This window comes from Phyllobates terribilis, unplaced genomic scaffold, assembly GCF_046119375.1.
Source record: "Phyllobates terribilis strain yellow unplaced genomic scaffold, ASM4611937v1 Scaffold_5__5_contigs__length_657084704, whole genome shotgun sequence".
Lineage (NCBI taxonomy): Eukaryota > Metazoa > Chordata > Amphibia > Anura > Dendrobatidae > Phyllobates > Phyllobates terribilis.
In genome coordinates this window covers 100,320,623-100,343,531 of record NW_027362765.1, presented here as the reverse complement: position 1 = coordinate 100,343,531, position 22,909 = coordinate 100,320,623, and the positions used below count along the sequence as shown (strand labels likewise).

General features: G+C 43.7%; 2 non-coding genes and 1 pseudogene across 2 annotated transcripts; all 3 read right to left on the bottom strand.

The window, feature by feature from the left end:
• Positions 1 to 9,514: 9,514 nt before the first annotated feature.
• On the bottom strand, positions 9,515 to 9,703 carry LOC141150799 (U2 spliceosomal RNA). The gene has a single exon (XR_012246910.1). It is a non-coding gene; the product is annotated as a U2 spliceosomal RNA (small nuclear RNA).
• Positions 9,704 to 15,165: 5,462 nt separating this feature from the next.
• Positions 15,166 to 15,359, bottom strand: LOC141150808 (U2 spliceosomal RNA). The gene has a single exon (XR_012246917.1). It is a non-coding gene; the product is annotated as a U2 spliceosomal RNA (small nuclear RNA).
• Positions 15,360 to 21,522: 6,163 nt separating this feature from the next.
• Positions 21,523 to 21,695, bottom strand: LOC141150846 (U2 spliceosomal RNA; annotated as a pseudogene).
• Positions 21,696 to 22,909: the final 1,214 nt, after the last annotated feature.

The window sequence follows — 22,909 nt, the reverse complement described above, 5'->3', positions numbered from 1 at the left end:
TTAAAAATATTTTTTTTCTGCATCTAGCTCTGAAAAAATATTTGGGCTTCTAGCAGTGTGTGGGACTTGGTCTATTAGTCCATCTATACTTACCTCCATCAGGTTGCAAATTAAAAATAATTTTTATCTGCATCCAGCTCTGAAAAAATATTTGGGCTTCTAGCAGTGTGTGGGACTTGGTCTATTAGTCCATCTATACTGACCTCCATCATGTTGCAAATTGAATATCATTTTTTTCTGCATCTAGCTCTGAAAAAATATTTGGGCTTCTAGCAGTGTGTGGGACTTGTTCTATTAGTCCATCTATACTGACCTCCATCAGGTTGCAAATTGAATATAATTTTTTTCTGCATCTAGCTCTGAAAAAATATTTGGGCTTCTAGCAGTGTGTGGGACTTGGTCTATTAGTCCATCTATACTTACCTCCATCAGGTTGCAAATTAAAAATAATTTTTATCTGCATCCAGCTCTGAAAAAATATTTGGGCTTCTAGCAGTGTGTGGGACTTGGTCTATTAGTCCATCTATACTGACCTCCATCATGTTGCAAATTGAATATCATTTTTTTCTGCATCTAGCTCTGAAAAAATATTTGGGCTTCTAGCAGTGTGTGGGACTTGGTATATTAGTCCATCTATACTGACCTCCATCAGGTTGAAAATTGAATATAATTTTTTTCTGCATCTAGCTCTGAAAAAATATTTGGGCTTCTAGCAGTGTGTGGGTCTTGTTCTATTAGTCCATCTATACTGACCTCCATCAGGTTGCAAATTGAATATAATTTTTTTCTGCATCTAGCTCTGAAAAAATATTTGGGCTTCTAGCAGTGTGTGGGACTTGTTCTATTAGTCCATCTATACTGACCTCCATCAGGTTGCAAATTAAAAATAATTTTTATCTGCATCTAGCTCTGAAAAAATATTTGGGCTTCTAGCAGTGTGTGGGACTTAGTCCATCTATACTGACCTCCATCAGGTTGCAAATTGAATATAATTTTTTTCTGCATCTAGCTCTGAAAAAATATTTGGGCTTCTAGCAGTGTGTGGGACTTGGTCTATTAGTCCATCTATACTGACCTCCATCAGGTTGCAAATTGAATATAATTTTTTTCTGCATCTAACCCAGCCAATAGTTTTGGCCTAATACCACAGTTTGGCCACTCAGCTCTGCTCGGTTCCCATCCATTGTTTTTTTGTGCAAACAACTTCAGAGTTGTGAATTAGTTAACCACCAAAATGAGTGGAAAAAGGCCTGTTGCTGGTGGAAAGGGGAATAGGCATGTTGGGAAGGGGAAAAAAGGTTGTGTCCGTGGGGTAGGTGTTAAAGCAACAGTAACATCTGCAGAAGAAAGACCATCTTCCAGCCAAACTAAAATGTCTACTTCTTTTAGCGGACAATGTGATAAGATCCCTTTCTTACGGCTGCGCCGATCGCTACAAATTCCAGATGAGGCACAAAAATAGCAGGTGCTTCAACGGATATCAAGTGCTCCTTTAAGTGGGCTCTCCTCCACATCAACTTCAACATCACAAATACTCCAGTCCTCAGAGTTGTCACCCCAATCGCACTTGCTTCCTCACAGCTCCCAAATCTCCAGCTGCCCATCTGAGTATGGGGTAGAACAGATGGTTGAGTCTGCAGAGCTGTTTACTCATACTATAGCCTGGGAATCAGAGGTCGGCTCCAGCGCTTCTGTGAATCCAGACGAGGAAATGATCTGCACTGATGCCCAGAATCTTTATGAGTCGGATCCAGGACCAGACGCAGAAGGTTCTGACCATAATGTAGACCCTCATTCCCAAACTGTAACTCCTGTTGGTGGAGACAATGAGGAAGACGATGATGAGACTCAAATACCTGATTGGAGCGACAACTTTAGTTTTTTGTCAGGGCAGGAACAGGTTGGCTCGGGGGACGACGGGTGTGATAACACACAGGGTGATGATGATGAGGTTGGAGATCCCACTTACTGTCAACCCACAGTCAGCCAAGAGATGAGGTCAGCAGAGGAGGTTGAGGAGAATGCTAGTGACGACGAGGTCAGGTTGCGCCTTCCTGGACAGAGACGTAGTACTGGAAGCACGTCAACAGCTGCATCCTCAAACACAATTCAGCCTCTCACCACAAGTCGTGGTGGCTCTTCAGGTCGCATGGGTGCTAAGCCTTGCATAGCCTGGGCATTTTGTCAGATCAATAAAGATGACCCAACTCGTGTTATCTGTAACATTTGTCAGCAAAACCTAAGTAGAGGCCAAAAAATACATAGTTTGAGTACTTCATGCATGAACCGGCACATGGACATGAAGCATAAGTTGCAGTGGGAAGCTCACTGTGCTACAATGCGGCCTAGCCGGCCGGGCCAACCACCGTCTGCCACATCTTGTGCATCCGCGGCCTCTTCATCCTCTGTGACTGGGGGGACAGCAGTCACACCTGTTTTGGGATGCAGACCTGCCACCTCTTTGCCCGCAACAGCCAGCGTGATTGGCAGGTCATCATTTTCTTTGGGGGTGGTAAAACCAGCTGGTGTTGAGCGCTGTCCGACATCAATAGCCCCACCTTTGGATCAAGGCAACCTAACATGTCCGCCTGCATCTTCCTCACAGACCGGAAGTTTGCCGGGGACACCCTTATCAACCCCGTCTAAGCACAGCAGCCAGCCCTCGGTCCCTCAGATGTGGACAAGTAAAAGACCATTTCCTCCTAGCCATGAGAAAGCTAAGAGGTTGAATTTCACCATCTGCAAGCTCTTGGCTACAGAAATGCTGCCTTTCCGCCTGGTGGACACAGAGGATTTTTGAGACCTTATGTCCGTCGCAGTGCCCCAGTACCAGATGCCCAGTCAGCACTACTTCTCAAAGAAAGGTGTGCCTGCGCTCCACCAGCATGTCGCACACAACATCACCGCTTCTTTGAGAAACTCTGTGTGTAACAGGGTGCATTTCACCACAGACACTTGGACGAGTAGGCATGGACAGGGGCGTTACATGTCACTGACTGGGCACTGGGTAACTATGGTGACAGCAGGACAAGGGGCTGCTGTCCAAGTCTTGCCGTCCCCACGAGTTGTGCGTCAATACTCTTTATCTCAAAGTTCCTGCACTGCTTCTGCCTCCTCAACCTCCTCTTGGTCCTCCACCTGCACCCAAAGCCTGTCTGGTCATGCCACAAGCTTTCTAACTGCGCAGAAGGGATCCTGCACACCTACTTACTATGCTGGCAGTAGGGCTCAACGTCATCAGGCGGTATTTACTTTGAAATGTCTGGGAAATGTGAGTCACACAGTTGAGGAGTTGTGGTCAGCTCTGGAGAACCAATTTCATGAATGGTTGTCTCCACTGGACCTGAAACCAGGGAAGGCCGTGTGCGACAATGCTGCAAACCTGGGTACGGCCCTTCGCCGGGGCAATGTCACACACGTGCCTTGTATGGCTCACGTGTTGAACCTGGTTGTCCAGCAATTTTTAGCCCACTATCCCAGACTAGATGGCCTTCTGCAGAGGGCACGGTCGCTGTGTGCTCACTAACGCCATTCGCATCCCGCAGCTCAGCGACTTACATCTCTACAGAAGTCGTTGGGCCTGCCACTTCACCGGCTAAAATGCGATGTGCCTACCCAGTGGAATTTAACTCTGCACATGTTGCAGCGACTGTGGCAGCACTGACAAGCCCTGGTGCAATACGTTCTGACTTATAGCCTGGGCCAACGAGATCCAGAGGTGGGGCAAATCACGCTGGAGGAGTGGTCTCAGATCAGGGACCTATGCACCCTTCTGCACAGTTTTGAAATGGCGACGAAGATGTTTAGCGCTGACGATGCCATTATCAGCATGACTATTCCGGTGATTTACATGCTGGAGCACATGTTAAACAGAATTCGGAGTCAGGTGGTGGCACAAGAGGAGGTGGAGGAAGTAGAGGAGGAGGAGTTGTATGCGGAAGGGCTAACATCTGCAAGGTCCAGACGGTCGGCAGCACCAAGGCGGAAGGCATGTGAGGGTGGGTGAGATGGTTTTACCAGGGCGCATGGTAGCCAAACTAGTGAGGAAAGTGCAGGAGCTCAGGAAGAAGTGGAGGACGAACTGATGGAAGACTCATCAGATGAGGGAGACCTTGATCACATTTCTGTTGTGCGAGGTTGGGGGGAGAGGACAGAGGAAGGAAGCATGATTGTTACCTCGCCACCAACACAACAGGGACTTGGTGCTCCTGGATGCGCAAGACACATGAGTGCCTTTTTGCTGCACTACCTGCAACATGACCCTCGAATTGTGAGAATTAGAAATAATCCTGACTACTGGGATGCCACACTGTTAGATTCCCGGTACAAAAGTAAATTTGCAGAAATTATTCCTGCCATAGAAAGGGATGCAAGCATGCAGGAGTATCAGCAGAGACTGTTGCAGAATCTTACATGTGCTTTTCCACAAAACACCAGTGGTGCACGTAGTGAATCTCACAGTTCCAACTTGTCAACCATGGGACCGTCGAGTGTTCAGCACTCAAACCGTAACAGAAACACAGTATCTGCTGGTAACATCAATTTTGCGAAATCATTTCACCACTTTTTTAGCCCATCCTTTGCAAGGCCACAGGAGACAAGAAGTCTGACACATAGTCAACGCCTAGAGACGATGGTACAGGAGTATCTCCAAGTAAACATTGAAGCCATGACTGTGTCACTGGACCCTTGCTCTTTTTGGGCTTCCAATCTGGATAAATGGCCGGAGCTCGCCACTTACGCCTTGGAGATCTTGTCATGCCCTGCAGCCAGCGTTCTGTCTGAACGTGTGTTCAGCGCTGCTGGTGGTGTGCTGACAGATAAGCGCACGCGGCTCTCCACTGATAATGTAGACAGACTCACGTTCATAAAGATGAACAAATCATGGATCCGAAACGAGTTTTCTACCCCTGTGTCATCCTGGGGAGAGTAAAAGCTTGATGATTGGTTAAAATCACCTCACCAACCGTTTTAAGCTTTCAAATTACTAATCATGTTTATCTGTATCTTGGCTGGAAAATAATTTGGGCTTTGTAGCAGTGTGCAGTACTGATTCTATTAGGCCATCTATACTAAGCTCCACCAGATTTAAAATTAATAATAATTTTTAGCTGCATCAAGCCCGGAAAATAATTTTGGGGCTCCGAGATGCGCAAGACACATAAGTGCCTTCTTGCTGCACTACCTGCAACATGACCCTCAGATTGTCAGAATTCGAAGTAATCCTGACTACTGGGTTGCCACACTCTTAGATCCCCCACACTCTTCGATCAACCTTTTCATTTTAATGAAGACCAAAAAAATGGTCATTTTTGAAATTATAAGCATTAGCGGGTTATTAGAAAATGAAATCAAACAGTTTTCAACTCAAAACTTTATTCTAGGTGATGTTACATTTGCACATAGGACCCCTTGTTCGAAAGGAGCTTCTGAACTCTCTCGTTCATTGAATTTGTCAGGTTTTGGATGGTTTCTGCTTCAGTTGTTTTGCATGAGGACAGAATACCCTCCCAGAGCTGTTGCTTAGATGTGAACTGCCTCCCGCCATCATAGACACTCCTTTTGATGATGCTCCAGAGGTTCTGAATGGGGTAGAGGTCAGGGGAGCATGGGGGTCACACCATAAGTTTGTCCCCTTTTATGCCCATATCAGCCAGAGATGCAGATGTGTTATGTGCAGCATGAGACGGTGCATTATTATGCATGAAAATGATCTTGCTGTGGAATACACGGTTCTTCTTCTTGAACCATGGCAGGAAGTGCTGTTTGAGAAACTGCACATACATTATGGAGTTCATCTTTACCCCTTCAGGGATCTTAAAGGGGCCGACAATCTCTCTCCCCATGATTCCAGCCCAAAACATTACTCCACCTCCTCCTTGTTGGCGCTGTAGCCATGTTTGCGTGGGGTGTCCATCAACCAGCCATCCTCCACTCCATCCATCTGGACCATCGAGCGGTGCATGGCACTCATCCGTGAACAAAACAGTTTTGAAATCAGTCTTCATGTAATGTTTGGCCCACTGGAGCCGTTTCTGCTTGTGTGCAGTGGATAGAGGAGGTCGACAGGATGGCGTACGCACACAGCTGCAAACCTCTGAAGGACCCTGCATCTTGTTGTTCGGGGGACGTTGGAGGCACCAGCAGCTTCAAAAACTTGTCTGCTGCTATGACAAGGCTTTTTTGCCGCTGCTCTTTTAACCTGACGTAATTGCCTGTAGGAAAGAGTCCTCAATTTGCCCTTATCAGCACGCACACGTGTGTACTGTGAATCAGCTACATACTTCTTGATTGCCAAGACACTTCATCCTGATCATCGCACAATGTTGATTGTAGTCATGCCTTGACCTAAACACTCCACAATTTGTTGCTTCTCAGCAGCCGACACATCCTTTTTCTTTCCCATTTTGGCAGAAAATGTAGGCTGCTTAATAATGTGGGACAGCCTTCTTAAGTAGTCTTGCCTTTCATTGGACACACCTGCCAAACTAATTAGCACAGGTGTCTGCAATTGCTTATAGTGATATAAAGAGCCCTGACACACATCACCATCAATGAGTTTAACTGACAAACAAACAAATTCTTCCCTTATCACTCCTAAACACTTTTTGCATAATAATTTGGAACACAGTGTACATTTGCTTTTCCACAAAACACCAGTGGTTCACGTAGTGAATCTTACAGTTCTAACTTGCCAACCGTGGTCTGTATGGAGTTGTTCAATAAAGGGCCGACAATTAAGATAACATAGATGAGAGAGGTCTCTATGAATAGGAATTCCTAAGTATTTGATACCATGTGAGGGCCAGGCAAAGGGAAAGTTGGACTGGATGGAATCCTGTATGGATTTGGGGAGGGAGACATCGAGGGCCTCAGACTTCGCTGCATTGATTTTAAAATTTGACCATGTAACAAAGTGATCTATTTCAGCCATAACAGCAGGGATGGATATATGTGATTGAGTGATATATACTGGGACATCATCAGCAAATAGAGAGCACTTGTACTCGGTGCCTCCCACCTCAATCCACCTAATATTGGGGTTATGGCGAATTGATGAGAGCAGATGCTCTGTCACTAGGATGTATAAGAGAGGGGACAGAGGACATCCCTGCCTTGTCACATTGGTGATTATGAAAGGTGATGAAAATGTTCTGACGCGCCCCCTGGGCCTTGGGCCACCCGGAGCCGGACCCTTTTTGGTGGATGCTGGTGGTTGTAGTCTCCGTGGTGGCGACCCGGTTCCGTGGCTCAGGGCGGTCAAACCAGTGGCGGAACTATTTATGTGGTTTTGATGTTTAAATGTCCGACAACGCCACCCGTGGATTGCGGTCAGAGTGAACCGCCGCTGCAGGGCTGACCGCTGAGGCTGGTGTTGTGGGTGCAGCAGAGTGTAGCATAACTCCCCACGGGAGGAGTATAGCCTCAGGGCAGTGTATGCGGAGGATGGGGGTGATGGTGCAGGGCAGCAGCAGTAACGACACGGAGTCAGTGATGCAGTCCAGGGCCTTTACTCACAGTTCTTATTATCCAGACCACTTCTGCAGGTAACTGCTGCATACGTCGTACTGTGCTCATCAGGTGAGGGGCTCAGACAACTCCCAGATAACTTTGGAGCACTTCACAGGACCCCCTTTGTGTGTCCTTTGTCTGGCCTTTCTTACCAACCCTTCTGTCCGGCTGCTTCGGGCCTCCTCTTGGTAAACTTGGCGCCAGTTTCCCTGACCCTATGTGGTGCCTTCCTAGCGGGTTTAGCGAGGGGCTGCGCCACATAAAATGTCACAGCCTCCGGTTTCTAGCTGAGGGTCATTTCCCGCCTCCACTAGTTTCGGGGACCAGTCTCCCCCTTTGGCCTGACCCCTCCACGCAGGTGGATTCGGGCGTGCGGTGGCGACTCGCCCGTCCGCACCCCTGGGATCCCTTCGTTCCTCGAGCCTTCTCCGATCCTCTTCCTTCCTTCTCACTCTTCCAGGCCTGGGCCTCTGTTACTAGGCCCGCCTCCGGAGCAGAGCTCATGCAGAGCCCCTGCTCCCTGTCACTTCTGCTCAGACTTCTCTGCACTGAACTAAGATGGTGCCCACCTTTTATACTCCCTTCTCAATGCACCCAGGAACTGCTTCCTCCCTGCTCCTGCACTACAGGGTTCCCCTTCCTCAGTGTTCCCTTCCCCCACTCCAGCCAGGGACAGGGACTGTCATGCCCATCTCAGGGGCTTATTGGTCGCCCTGCCCCACGTCAATGTGGTGTAATGCATTCAGGTGTCGGGTCCTGATCCTCACTCCATCCTTACCTGAGAGTGAGATATCACACCTCTGGGTGAGGTGCAATACCTCTGTAGCAACTGAGCCCTCAGGGTGCTACAGTTCCATCTATCTTCAGCCTAGGTGACGTATTGCGATACAGGGCTGTGATTTTGGCTATAAAAGGGTCCCCTAGACCCCTACCCCAAGCTTTTTAAGAGAATAATATATGGCGTGCCAGGAGACTCTATGGAATGCTTTCTCAGCATCCAACGAGAGTATCTAATTACAAATTTTTAACTGCATCTAGCCCAGGAAATACTTTGTGCCTAGTAGCAGTGTCTGCTATTCAGCGGATTATCCCAGCTGTTAAGCAAGCTACACCACCTGTAGTTTGGATGCTTAATTTTTTCAAAGGAAATGCTTCGGGATCACGGGATACTCAGTGAAGAGCATCAGGAGGCACCCCAAGGCATAGGGGCTGTGACTGGCGGTAGGATGCCTTGCGGTGGACAGCCGAGCTCGATCCTTATAAAAGCTTTTTAACTGCAGCAGCTTTAGTGGACGCTACTGTAGCTGGAATTACGCGGCTGCTGGCATGAGACTTGCCCTCCAATAGATCCTTGTAAAAGGATTTAAAGTGTATTCATTCAAATTAGAGAGACAATTTAAATTAAAAAGCTTAGAGCTGCCTCCACCACAGGGGGGCTCGCTCGACCCACCAGCAGACAGGCACCAGTATTGGGAGAGGGGGGCTGGCCGTCAGGGTCCACCGCGGCTCTGGCACAAACCCGTCGACACGGAGGTGGCACGGGCAGGAACGGACTGGCCGTGTCGGCTTCTAACTTTTTGGATTTTAGAAGGGCATGACATGCCTATATCTGTGTCTCCCCCTCCTTTTACTCCCCCATCTCTTTTCTTTTCGCATGACTATATGTACTTGTCACTTTTCCATGTGTTAGTTATGTCTTCTGAGCAGTTTGTCAGCTTTTGGACACCTTTGAAGGTGTTTTCTATGTGTTTTTGTTTGCCTGCCATTGGTTTTAACGGTGTTCGAAGGTGTTCGACGAACAGTTCGGCGAACACACGGGTGTTCGACGAACCGAACCGAACTCGAACACTATGGGGGTGGCTCAACACTACTGTTAACATGAAAAATCCAATGAGGGGAAGAAAATCAAAGGCAAAAAGTCCACCCAAAAATCCGACAAACAAGCAAAATCAACAAAATGCATTGAATTCAATTCTTTCTGATTTTAGAAACTGCATTAAAGAAGGGGTGCACCGGTCCTGGAAATACTGCAATAGTAGGTCAATGCGTGGAGTGGACAGAGCAAGCTCTTTTTCCATCTCCCTGTTCTAAAAATCCATTTAATATATGGTCCCCAGATAGGGGACGTATCAGATATTAAACTGATAAGAACAGATCAGGTTTCAACATAAGCTTATTAGCACATAATAATAAAACACACAAATTTACAATGAATACATACACGAGACATCGAAAATCTAAGCATAACTAATACAAAATCGTGTTCCACATATAAAAAGACCATCTACGGCTCGCCTCTCTCCTCCCAATATCTTTAACATCCTTTAAATAATAAATATACAATTCACTAAAAGCCATTTTAATACTATCATTTACATAAATAGAATCCCGTTTGAACAATAAAATATTTCTTGCCTTCCATATTGCACTTTTCACACAATTTATTGCACACCAACAAATCTTGAATTGCTGTGAGGTTGGGCAGTTAAAAAGTCCATATAAAACATAATCACACTGAAAGTCTTTTAACCCACACACCCATTTTAGCAATATCCCCACCTTTTTCCATATCTCCTGGACAAAAACACAGTTCCAAAAAAGGTGCAGAACAGTCTCATCATTTGCACATGAGTCTTTTGGGCATTTTGCCCTGCGCACCAGGCCCCTCCTATGTTGGAAGTCTCTAGTTGGGAGGCACTGGTGAGCGGTCATCCAAGCAAGGTGCCTGTGGATGTTAGCAAGAAATTTTCCAAAGACATTACGCCAATCTTGTTTTGATCTGTTGTAGGAAAAATTCACCACTTGTGTTACACCTTCCTCCCTTCTCAAATGGATGGTCAGGCATTTGTGATTCTGTAGTGTATCCACCTCCAAATTTTCCAAATTGTAATTCCTGATGACTTTCTCCAGAATCGCAAGATGTTTTGGCGGACAAAGTAAAACCGGTGAAGACAATGCTGGCCTAAACCATCATTTAAATATCATACCACATGTATATTTTTAGAATAGACCAAAAACACTTTTAGAACTAAAAGCTTTAAAACAGAAACAAAAAAAAATTAATATACAGATATAAACGTAAGTCAGGAACATCTCTAACCCCATTCTGTCTCCTTTTATGCATTTCTCCTCAATTTTTCCATCTTTGAACCCCAGATAAACAAAAAAATACATCGGTTCAGTTTCTTTACCATTAGATCAGAAGGGGGGTATACCATAGCTGCGTACAACATCATTGGTAATAAGATGGCTTTTATAATCAAAATCTTTCCTTCGATTGAAAGGTCCCTAAGACACCAAAAGGAAAGTTTTTTAATTATTTTTCCTTGTACCTCTTTCCAACGTTCTTCTCCACTGTTGTCTTTATTAAAAGTAATCCCTAAGATCTTAACACTAGCAAGCTTCACTTTTACCGCTGGCAACTCAGCAACCTATTACCATACATTTCGATTTATTAAGGTTTAGCTTAAATCCTGAGGCTTGGCTAAAAAAGTTAGTGCACATCACTGCCCTTCTTAGTGAGGCGGAATCTGTACAAATCATTGTGACGTCATCCATGTACCCAAAGACCTTGATTTGGCTCCCTACACCCCCTGGAACAGGGACCGCGCGTATCACCTTATCCCTCCTAATCTGGCACAGTAGTGGTTCCATGGCACAGATGAACAGGATTGGGGACAGCGGGCATCCCTGCTTCACTCCAGATTTCAACTGTATTTCATCTTTCAAAAAACCATTAAGAGAAATTTGAGAAAAGGCATTGTTATATAAGAGCTTAATACAATTTAAAAGATAATCAGGAACTGCAATTTTTTTTGAAACGTTGAATAAATATTTATGTGAAACTCTATCAAAGGCTTATTCAAAATCTAACGCTAGCAGGGCCAACCTTTGGTTCCTGCTACCAGAGTACCATATTGCTTCTCTTATAATGTTCAAAATTTCAGATATACACCTCCCTGGAACCCCACACACTTATTCTGGCTGGATTAATTTCCCAATCACTGTTTTTAATCTACATGCAATTATTTTAACCAACACTTTGCAGTCCATGTTAAGGAGGGTGATAGGTCTCCAGTTGGCAAGATCATCTCTATCCCCTTTCTTTTTAAAAATAAGAGACACAATACCCCTCCTCCTTGACCTAGGAAATTGATCACATTTAAAACTTTCTTTAAAAAGTGCTAAAAGATCTTCTTTTAAAACGTCCCAAAAAGTAAGATAAAATTCTACTGGTAGGCCATCGGCCCCTGGAGCCTTCCCCTTCGAGAAACTTTTAAAAACACTAAAAAGCTCCTCTAAAAAAATATCCTGCGATAAAAACTCCTAATCTGTAGAATTCAGACTAAAATCTAGAACATTAAGAGCCTCCTGTAAAAAAGAATCGTCAACACTTTTTTCACTAAGAAGAAACTGGTAAAAATTAAAAGCCACATTCTTCATACCTTGTATTGTGGTTTCACCATCCAAACTGGCAATAATCTCCTTTTTATCCATTACTTTTTGGGAAAAAAAATTCGTACACTTCTCACCTTCTTCCAAGTGCTGCACTTTGGAGTTAAAAATAATCTCCCTCCCTTTCTGCACCAACCACCTTTGTATTTCTGCTTTGATGTTATCAATATCCTCCTCCACCTCTAGCCCTAAGTCTTTAAATTTATATAGCGTTTGTAGCCTTTATTTAGATTATAATAGGTTCGTTTTTTCTGTCTAGCTTTACTTAACCCTACTTTAATGAAGAAAGTCTTAATTTTGTTTTTGACAGCTTCCCACCAAGCCAACATTTTAGAACCAAGAGGCCTACTTTCTCTCCACCCTCGATAGTCCTTACAAAACTCCATCTGTACCTGGGGGTCTTCCAGAAGGTGCGTGCCCAGCCGCCACAACCCCTTGTCCACCTTCTTCTCTCCATTATACTCAAGGTGCAACATTAACATTTTGTGGTCAGAAAATAAGTTAGACATCAAAAAAAACTGCACAGGTGTAAAATCATCAGATAAAAATATAAAGTCAATCCTGTAGGACACTCCCCGACCATACCAAGTAAAACCAGGGTCAGACGATGAGAGCGACCTCCAGGCATCACGTAATTTAAAATCAGTCACAATATTTTTCAACAGGTAACATGATTTGTCTAACTTACGGATTGGGTCACCCCCTCCCCGTCGCTCATCCACACTGAGGCAATTAAAATCTCATCCGACCAGAAGAGGAGATGACCCTACAAAGAACATAGGTAATAATTCAAAGAGATGAATTCTCTCCTGTTTGTCAGGAGGAGCATACACATTAATTAATCTAAAAACAGTTATTAATACATAAGTGCACTAGGATTGCCCTGCCTGGCATCACCTCTATTACTGAGTTGATGCTGATGTTACGACCTTTGCAGAGCAAACCCACACCTGCAGCCTTATTACTATTTGCACCAGACCACACAGAAGGCCCTAGCTTCCAGTCTTTCTTAAGGTCATCATATTTTATTGCATGCTGCAGGCCGCACTCTTGTAGTAAACATACGTCAAAATCCAAAGTTTCCAAATAATCAAAAAGAGCAGCTCTGCGAACAGAGCCCTTTAGAGATCTCACATTAAGAGATATACTTTTTATTAAGGGCATTAGGACTATGGTGGGGGTGTATCTTCCATAATCATCCCCTCTTGCGTGAGGCTCCGTTCCACAAACTGCTCCAAGAGGTCACGGTTTGTGGAGTTAAAGGTTCCAATATTCTGCGAGTCTGAAGATGGAATTCCTTGGTACATCACTTGGTTCAACCACATCTCCTTGTCAGCGTCTACTTCAAAATTTGGGGAATCTGGACCAGCTCCAGGGACCATCTCTGCCCGAGCTCTCTTCCCAGCCGGCTCAAGTAGGTCACAGGTACAGTCCTCCTCAGCCACCCCGATATGGTCTCACTCCTCCTCTAGTCCATCCAATCCCGTCAGCAAAGAGGCATCCACCAGGTCACCTAGGGGAGAAAATACCGCGTCCTGCTGGCTCGCCTCCCTAGGGGTAACTGGGGTCTTTGCCACAGGGCCCTCCAATGCCACCATATTGGAGGCGCCCTGCTCCAACCCGACAGAAACAGTATGGGGGGCCTTCGACACAGGGGCATCCCCCCTGGGGAGGGGGACACCCTGCTCCGGCCCACGGGTGGTCTGCTCCGATTTAAGGACTTCGATGCAGTGACCGCTTTACGAAGAGGGCCGGCTCCCTGCTCCATCCCAACCTTCTTGCCCTTTAAAATGTCCTTAGGTCTTTCCCAAGATTCCAGAGCCTGCCCGACGTTGGTCACCACCGGCCGAATTGGTTCACTACGGGCCGGGGAAACGGCAGCTTCCGCATAAGTCCGGGCCTTTGTCCTGTTAGGGCAATTGCGAAACATATGCCCCTCAACACCACACAGGTTACATCTTCTACCTAAGGGACAGTCCATCATTTGGTGTCCATAACAGCTGCAGTTGTTACATCTGTCCACCTTCCTATCTTTGCAGGATGCCTGAGTGTGACCCATATTTCCGCAATTCCTGCAAGATACTGGCATATCAGGGTAGAACAAATAGCCTCTGCTCTTACCAATCACGAAGGTCGACGGAGGGTGCAATGTTCCTGCTGGCCCACTTGGGTCTTTCTTCAGTCGGGCGAGAAATTTCCTTTTACCACACCAAAAGCCGACAGCGTTCCTCACCAGACCTTGGTAGAATAGGCCATCACAATACCGGCCTAGGTAGGTGGCAATATCGTCTTTTTCTACGTAAGGGTTCGGAAAATATACCACCACAGGGATCTCGTCATAGGAAAAAAGGAGAACAAAGGTTAGTCCATCAAATTCATCCAAATGGGCATTTTCGTTTACCTTTTGCGTAAGTTGTTGACAGCAACCCTGGTTCTGAAACGTGATGGTGTAGGTCCCCTTGAACTCGTTATCCTGGAAGCAAAAGATATCCTCTCTTCGGAGTTCCAAGGCTCCCAACAGGATCTTGTGGCAAACAAACATCAAGTCCTTCTCCTTCCTCCAGGCCTCCTGGACCTCGACGCGGACCGTATTCTTCATCCGGGCTTCACCCGATGAATATGGAATCGTTGCCGGCATTCTTCAAGAAAAAAGTAGTCTGCAGGCATGAAATTAAAGAAATCAATGATCCACCAGAGGGAGACAACATTTCAGAAAAGTCATTGTAGCAAGCCGAAAAATAAATTTTAAGTGCAGGCTAACCAGCACAGCACATACCTGTTGGCTCAGGTGAGTTTAATCGGCTGCATTTGATAACAAGGGCATTTGCTAAATAGATAGTGTGTGTGCAACAATATACTAAAAGGACAATTATATTGTGCAGCTTATTTATCTCACCACCTGTAGTTAGGTGAAAACTCCAAAATCCTTGCCTAATATGGCTGTTTATCCAAAAGAAAGGAAAGAGGGGATAAGCTAGATAGATAGCATTGCATTACAGTACAATGCAATGCAATGCAGAGTTGCTAAAGTTGAATCAAAACGAGTTTGTCATCTGGCTTCTGCAACTTTTAACATGAAAAATCCAATGAGGGGAAGAAACGCAAAGCCAAAAAGTCCACCCAAAAATCCAACAAACAAGCAAAATCAACAAAATGCATTGAATTCAATTCATTCTGATTTTAGAAACTGCATTAAAGAAGGATTGCACCGTTCCTGGAAATACTGCAATACCAGGTCAATGCGTGGAGTGGACAGAGCAAGCTCTTTTTCCATCTCCCTGTTCTAAAAATCCATTTAATGTATGGTCCCCAGATAAGGGGCGTATCAGATATTAAACTGATAAGAACAGATTTTTTTTTTTTTAAACCATTCAGGTTCTATAAACATCTAGAACCAAAGCTTTACCCCAAAGGGCTTCACAACACATCTAGACGCAACAGAGACTCATCATTATGGCCAATTTTTTATTATTTTTAAAAAGTGATAAAAATGTGTAGTAACACCCAAAGCCAAACAATCCATAACCAGAAATCCATCCACAAAAACACTACACCCAGTGCTTCCATTTTAAAAATTTCCATTTACCTTCAGCATCCAAACTCCTTTCAACATCCCATTTATAGCAAAAATACAACTTATCCAAAACCATCCTTACACAATCACTTACCTCAAGAACCTCATTCCTATAAACATACAAATTCCTAGTATTCCACAAAACCTCTTTCACACAAGCCAAGAAAAACCAAAATACTCTCTCTTTCTCCTTATTCAGATTACATAGACCAAACATGACCATTTTTACCGTTAGAGCCCTTACACCTGTCAGCTCCCAACAAAGCTTGCCCAGACTACCGCATACATCCCTCGCATGCTTACAAAACCAGAAAACATGGTCTATCTCCTCTGTACCACCACATCCAACTCTAGGACATCTATCAGATGGTACTAACCCCCTTTTCTTCTGAACCGCTCTTACCGGTAATATACAATGCCAAGACAGCCACAGCAAATCTTTCTGCTTATTAGAAACATCAAACTTACATAGTTTCCTCCAAACACCTTCACACTCAACTGATTTCAAACCAATAATACCACAGGCAAAACTGTCCACACACATCCTTTTTAACATTTTCTTCTCATTCATAAAGCGACCCATACTAAAACTCTCAAGTCTAAACTTTCTCACAAACACTTCCACAAAAGCATACCACTCAGGACAAATAAAGGAAAAAGGCTTCCTCAAATCCTGTACAGACCATATCAAACGCCCTAACATAGAGCCTGCTTGATATCTCAACATACAAGCAGCTTTGGTATCCTTGAAAAAAAGCTCACAAAACAGCCCAACATAATTTAATCCGATGAAAACCTCTAAGTTTGGAAAATCCAAACCCCCATATGTCTTTTTCATTAGTTTCTCTCGTTTTGCCCTTTCCATCTTACACCCCCACAAAAACAAAAAAATAATCCGATTTAATTTCTTCAAAGTCACAGCTGATGGAGGAAAAATCAAAGCAACATACAGTATCATAGGCAAAATAATACTTTTAATTATCAGAACCTTCCCTGTAAAGGACAAATCCCGTAACCTCCAAAACTCTATTTTTTTTATTATTTTGCCCCCTATTTCTTCCCAACTCTCCTTGCCCTTCAAATCATCATCAAAGTCTATACCCAAAATCCTAACACCTTTAGAAACCACACATTCCATATCATCATCGTTTAACTTACCTTGCAACTAGAACCCTTTCATCTTACTTTTGGCCCAATTAATTCTAAAAGCAGAAGCCACACAAAACACATTAACCAAAAGCTTCACTCTCAACACTTCACAGGCAGATTCACACAAGATATAAATGTCATCCATATAGCCTAAAACTTTAACGTACTTACCCCCACTACCTGGAATCAAAAGTCCCCTAAAGACTTTGTCCTTCCTAATAGATTGCAGCAAAGGCTCTATCGCACAAATGAACAGTATGGGCGACAATGGACACCCCTGCCTAACCCCAGAAAAAATCTCAAAACTATCAGAAAGGAAACCATTAACCTGAATCTTGCTCATAGCCCCTTCATACAATCCATGCAACAATTTAACCAGATGCTCTGGAAACCCCATCTTCCTTAACACACAAAACAAGTACGTATGCGCCACCCTGTCAAAGGCCTTCTCGAAGTCAAGCACGCACACAATCACGCCTTTCTTCCTCACCATACAATCCCTAATCATATCTCTCACCAACATCACATTCTCATGGATCTTCCTCTTTGGAACCGCACACCCTTGATCCTCCATAACAACATTTGAAATTACCTCTCTCATACGGTTAGCCAAAAGTTTGGCAAAGATTTTGTAGTCAACATTCAAAAGAGTTATCGGACGCCAATTACCCACCACACGCCTGTCTCCTTCTTGAACAACAATTCCACTCTACCTTGTTTCATACTCTGTCATCCCACATCCAGAAAACAAACACTTCATAATAGCCACCACATCTTTCCCAACAATCTCCCAATACTTAGCATAAAACTCCCAAGGGATACCATCACTCCCTGGAGCCTTGTTTTTAGCAGATTTGGAAACCACATACTTCACCTCATCCTCCTTAATTTCACCTAACAAAAAAGGAAACTCAGACACAGGCACAAAGTTATCAATCACACTCAAAAAACCACCCAACTCACACTCCTTCCTTTTATATAAAGACTTATAATAATCAGCCACTACCCCAATCACATCCTTCCTATACACCTCACAACCATTCTTGTCCAACATAACATTCATATCGCGTCCACCCCCACACATCCTCTTAAAAAAGAAACTTGTACACTTTTCATTCTTCTCTCTCACCTCAATTTTAGATCTCAAAATAGTTTTCCTACCCTCCTTCCCAAACCATTCTTTAATCTCTCTCTTGGCCCTTTCCAACTCGTACTTAACATCCAAACCCAAAGATTTGCATTTATGCAAATAGGAAATCCTCCTATTTTGCCACTTATACAAACATCTCCTTTTCCTAGCTCTCGTATACCAGCTTTCCTAAAGAACACACCAATCCTTACTTTCACCCAATCCCACCATATCAACAAATTTGCAAAGCCTTTCTTTCTCCTAACCCAACATGCATACTTCCTGGCAAACTCGATTTTCATCCTTTCATCCTGCAGAAATCTAACATTCATTTTCCATACTACACACCCATAAAACAAATTAGCAATCTCAAAACTCCCCACCAAACGCTCGTGGTCAGAAAAACACACCCTTTCTTGCATATAATTAACGCACTTTACAGCAGATGAAGAAAAAAAGAAGTAGTCCAAACGGGACTCGGTCCGACCATCTTCCACATGGTACATATAGGTACCTGGCTTAGAATCCACAGCATCTTTCATTGAAAAATCAGACATCAGACGATTCCAGAGATTTCCAGTCACGTCAATTTTGGATTCCACTGAACCAGCTCTACCCCTTTTGTCCAGGACACAATTAATATCACCAACCACAAAAGTTGGAATTCTGCCATGCAAAAAAACCCGCAATTTCTCAAAAAGGGCAAGTCTCTGCTTCTTGTCAGCATGCGCATAAATGTTGATTAATTTAAATTTCCACCCCCTGAAACACAAAATCAAGCACACACACCTATCCCCCTCCACAACCACACTTTGTAATATAGAAATGTCCCTATTTTTAATCAAAATCCCCACTCCGTCATTGTTATTTATGGGAGAGAATGACCACACCACTTCACCAAAATCCCATTCATTCTTCTTAGGCGCCCTATTTAACCCACATTCTTGCACACACACCACATCACAACCTTTAGAAGCTAGAAAATCCAGCACACAAGCACGCTTATATGCCGACTGGAAGACCCTCACATTCTGTGAGGCAATATTCAGCTTCAAAGTCATGAAAAAACACTAAACAGAAAAAAGGACATGCAGACAAAAAAAAGCTTTAGTTCCACTACTGCCAAACTGAATAACTTCTTCCAGTACTGCCACCTGTTCACTGGAAAGAAAACTTTGACCAGGAGAAATAGGGTCTTCAGTGACCCCTGAAGCAGGGCCCTCACTAATGGTAGGCTCCAGACTCAAAACGTCAAACACATTGCGTGACACAAAGGAAAGCTTCTCCAAAGGCCCCTTCTTCACCCTATTAACTCCTTTGCTGCCCTTTTTTGAAAAAACTTTATGAAAGCCTGCAGGAAGCTCAACAGCAGATATCTTTTCCTTGCCCAGACTTTCACCATCAGATGAGGACATTTCAATCAGATCAGAGTCAAGTTCATCTGCACCCATATCTAGACTATCACTCTCCAGGAAGCCAGCAATGGTCCCAGCATTCCCCTGGGCAGATTCAGGCGTCTCAGCTACTTTGCATACTTCAAGGGCATCATTAGCCTCCATTCCAGGCACCTGCTCAACCTCAGACACCACCAGTCCAGCACTACTCTCCCCAGCAGGCACATCAGCTGGAGCAGGATGGGACTCCACCTCTTCCGCAGGCAATACAGGATGTATTACACCAGCACCCTCACTGTCCTCCACAGAGTGGAGCTTTGCACGTATGTTAAAGGCACTTGTTTTCCTATCAAAACGCCTCCTCTCAAGGATATGCTGTGCACCTAGACTTGGGCAGGACCTGCATGTATGGTCCAAACCCCCACACATATCACACACAGGGGGGTAAGGGCAAGCCCCTGCATCATGTCCTGTTCTTTTACAGTTCTTGCTGGTAACCCCTTGCTGGCAGTCCTCCTTTAAATGCCCATAACGGAAACAACTACGGCAGAAGGTAGGTTGCCAAGGGTAGTGGAGAAATCCCCTATTACCCCCAATTAAAAAATTCGCTGGAGGATGCATGGTCCCTCCAACACCTTCAGAGTCAAGTTTAAAGCGGACCCAAAATTCAAATTCCCATTGTAAACGCCAAAAACATTCCTTTGGGCTATGCCTCCCTTCACAGAGGAACAATATCTTGACAAAAAAGCCATGATTAAAGTAGTGTCAATGAAGGGATTAAACATATGTACAACAAGAGGCCTGTCAACAGCTGAAAATAAAGGAGTAACAGAAATGTACCTCATATGCTGGTGGTCTTTGTGCTCCTTTAGATATTGGAAAAAATGTAGGCAATCTTCTTCACGGTAAAAGGAAATGTCATAATTACCAGAAGATGGGAATTCTTGAATACAAAAAATCTTCTCCAACTCGATACATGCCAGATCCATAATCACATCCAGCACAATATGCCCCAACTGCAAGGAAAGCTTAATTTCAGTAGCAACAGTCAGCCGAACAGTATTCTTGATGGCAGCCATTCCTAGTACAATGCCCACGGCACTCGATCGCAGCTCCAAAAATGCCGGAAGTTGCCTTCCATGCAAAAAGCCCCCCGACCCAGACCCAGCAGGGTTCCCCCAACTGGATCTGAGCCAAAAGGCCGAGAAGCGATAACCTGAATTGGTTTCGGCCTAGTGTGGCACCCTCGGATCCTGAAAAGTCCATTTGTGGAGGTGGGCAACTGGACTCCCGTTAAGAAGACATGTTGTCAACCTCTAGATCCCTTACATGCCTCCACTTTTCGGCTTGCTGCTGCTGCAATCCACGCGTTTTAGATCTGCATAGCTCCACCTATTTTAAAACACCACCCTCACCCCCTGCTATTCCCACCCGCCTCAACACCGGAGAGCAAGGGTGGAGAACCAATTAAGGGGGAAAAAAAACGAGCAGCCGTCTACCCTTAGCAAGAGTGTTGCTGATTACTTACCTTACCTTACCTTACCTGCTGCTGCTGGTTGTTCAGCAGACTGAAAATGGCTGCCGTGCGCAGGTATATAAAGGTCAGAGCTTATTATGACACGCGCAGTGTTCCATTGCCACATTCCATCTACTGCAGGCAGGATACCTGGCTAGCTGAACAGCACTAAGAAGCTCACAGAGACAGCCATAAGCAGCACTTTAAAAGAACGCCACAGACACACACAGACCAAACTTTTTTTAGCTATTTTTTATAGTCTGCAGGCATGAAATTAAAGAAGTCAATGATCCACCAGAGGGAGACAACATTTCAGAAAAGTCATTGTAGCAAGCCAAAAAAGAAATTTTAAGTGAAGGGTAACCAGCACACATACCTGTTGGCTCAGGTGAGTTTAACCGGCTGCAGTTGATAACAAGGGCATTTGCTAAATAGATGGTGTGTGTGCAACAATATACTAAAAGAACAATTATATTGTGCAGCTTATTTATCTCACCACCTGTAGTTAGGTGAAAACTCCAAAATCCTTGCCTAATATGGCTGTTTATCCAAAAGGAAGGAAAGAGGGGATAAGATAGATAGCATTGCATTACAGTACAATGCAATGCAATGCAGAGTTGCTACAGTTGAAGCAAAACGAGTTTGTCATCTGGCTTCTGCAACTTTTAACATGAAAATCCAATGAGGGGAAGAAAAGCAAAGGCAAAAAGTCCACCCAAAAATCCGACAAACAAGCAAAATCAACAAAATGCATTGAATTCAATTGTTTCTGATTTTAGAAACTGCATTAAAGAAGGGATGCACCGGTCCTGGAAATACTGCAATACCAGGTCAATGCGTGGAGTAAGCTCTTTTTCCATCTCCCTGTTCTAAAAATCCGTTTAATATATGGTCCCCAGATAGGGGACGTATCAGATATTAAACTGATAAGAACAGATTTTTTTCTTTTTCATTTTGTTCTTATATTTCAGTTGTTATTTCTCTTCTAATATTTCTCTTGCATTATAATCTGTTCATGTTACAAGGTTCCACAGATGAAAGTTCCATAGACTCTTGGCTCTTTTTTTCCCAATTCTCTTCAGATCTAACAGGTAATAAATATATATTTCACTTAGTGCTAATTTTATGCATTCATTTTCACTTATAAAATCTCTTTTAAAAAGCAATATATTTCGGACTTTCCATAGCGCATTCTTTATTCCATTTATCATTATCCAGATGACTCTTTCTTTTTCTTTTGATTGACATGTAAAATTTCCATATAAAACTACATTGTGATTTAAAAACTTAAGACCAGTAACAAACTTTAAAAGACTTCCAACTTCTTTCCAGACATTTTGGGCATAAAAACAGTTCCAAAAGGTGTGTAAAACTGTTTCCTCTCTAACACAGCCTGTTCTAGGGCATCTTGCAGTATTGCACAATCCCCTTCTGTGTTGAAAAAATCTAACAGGAACACATTCTTGCACTATTGCCCATGCCAAGTCTTTATATTCATTTGTTAGGTAAGGTGCATAAGCCATTCTCCAAATTCTTCCACTTGTACTGTATGTAAAATTTGCCACTGCTGTCATCGTTTCTTTTGTCTTTGTCTCTAGAGCCAGTCTTCTTGAATTTGACAGCATCTCCACATCTATTTCAGGTAAGTTATAAAGTCTAATTGTTTTTTCTAGTAAGACATATTGTTTTGGCGGTGTAATTAGGACAGGAGAATTTTGGGGCAATGTTATCCACTTTCTTTTTCTAAAGATATCTCCAGCTGCATATCTTAAATAGAAAGACCAACGAGTCCTTAAATTAGTCATTTTGAAGCAAAAACTAAGGAACTTTAGGTACAAAAATTTTTGGATATTTGGGATATTCTTTCCACCATATTTATGCTGCTGGTACATTGTCTCTCTTCGAACCTTCTCCATTTTTGATCCCCACAGAAAAAGAAAAATTTGTCTCTGGAGAAACTTTACTGTGTTCTCATTCGGGGGGTACACCATACTTAAAATCAACATTGTCAGCAACAACAAAGACTTAATGATTAAGTTTTTACCTTCCATTGATAATTTTCTGAGTTTCCATAAACTTATCTTCTTTTGCATTTTCTCCTTCACCAACTGCCAACTTTCTTCTCCATAATTCTTCTTTGTAAACACAACACCTAAGATTTTGATCTTATCACTTATTTT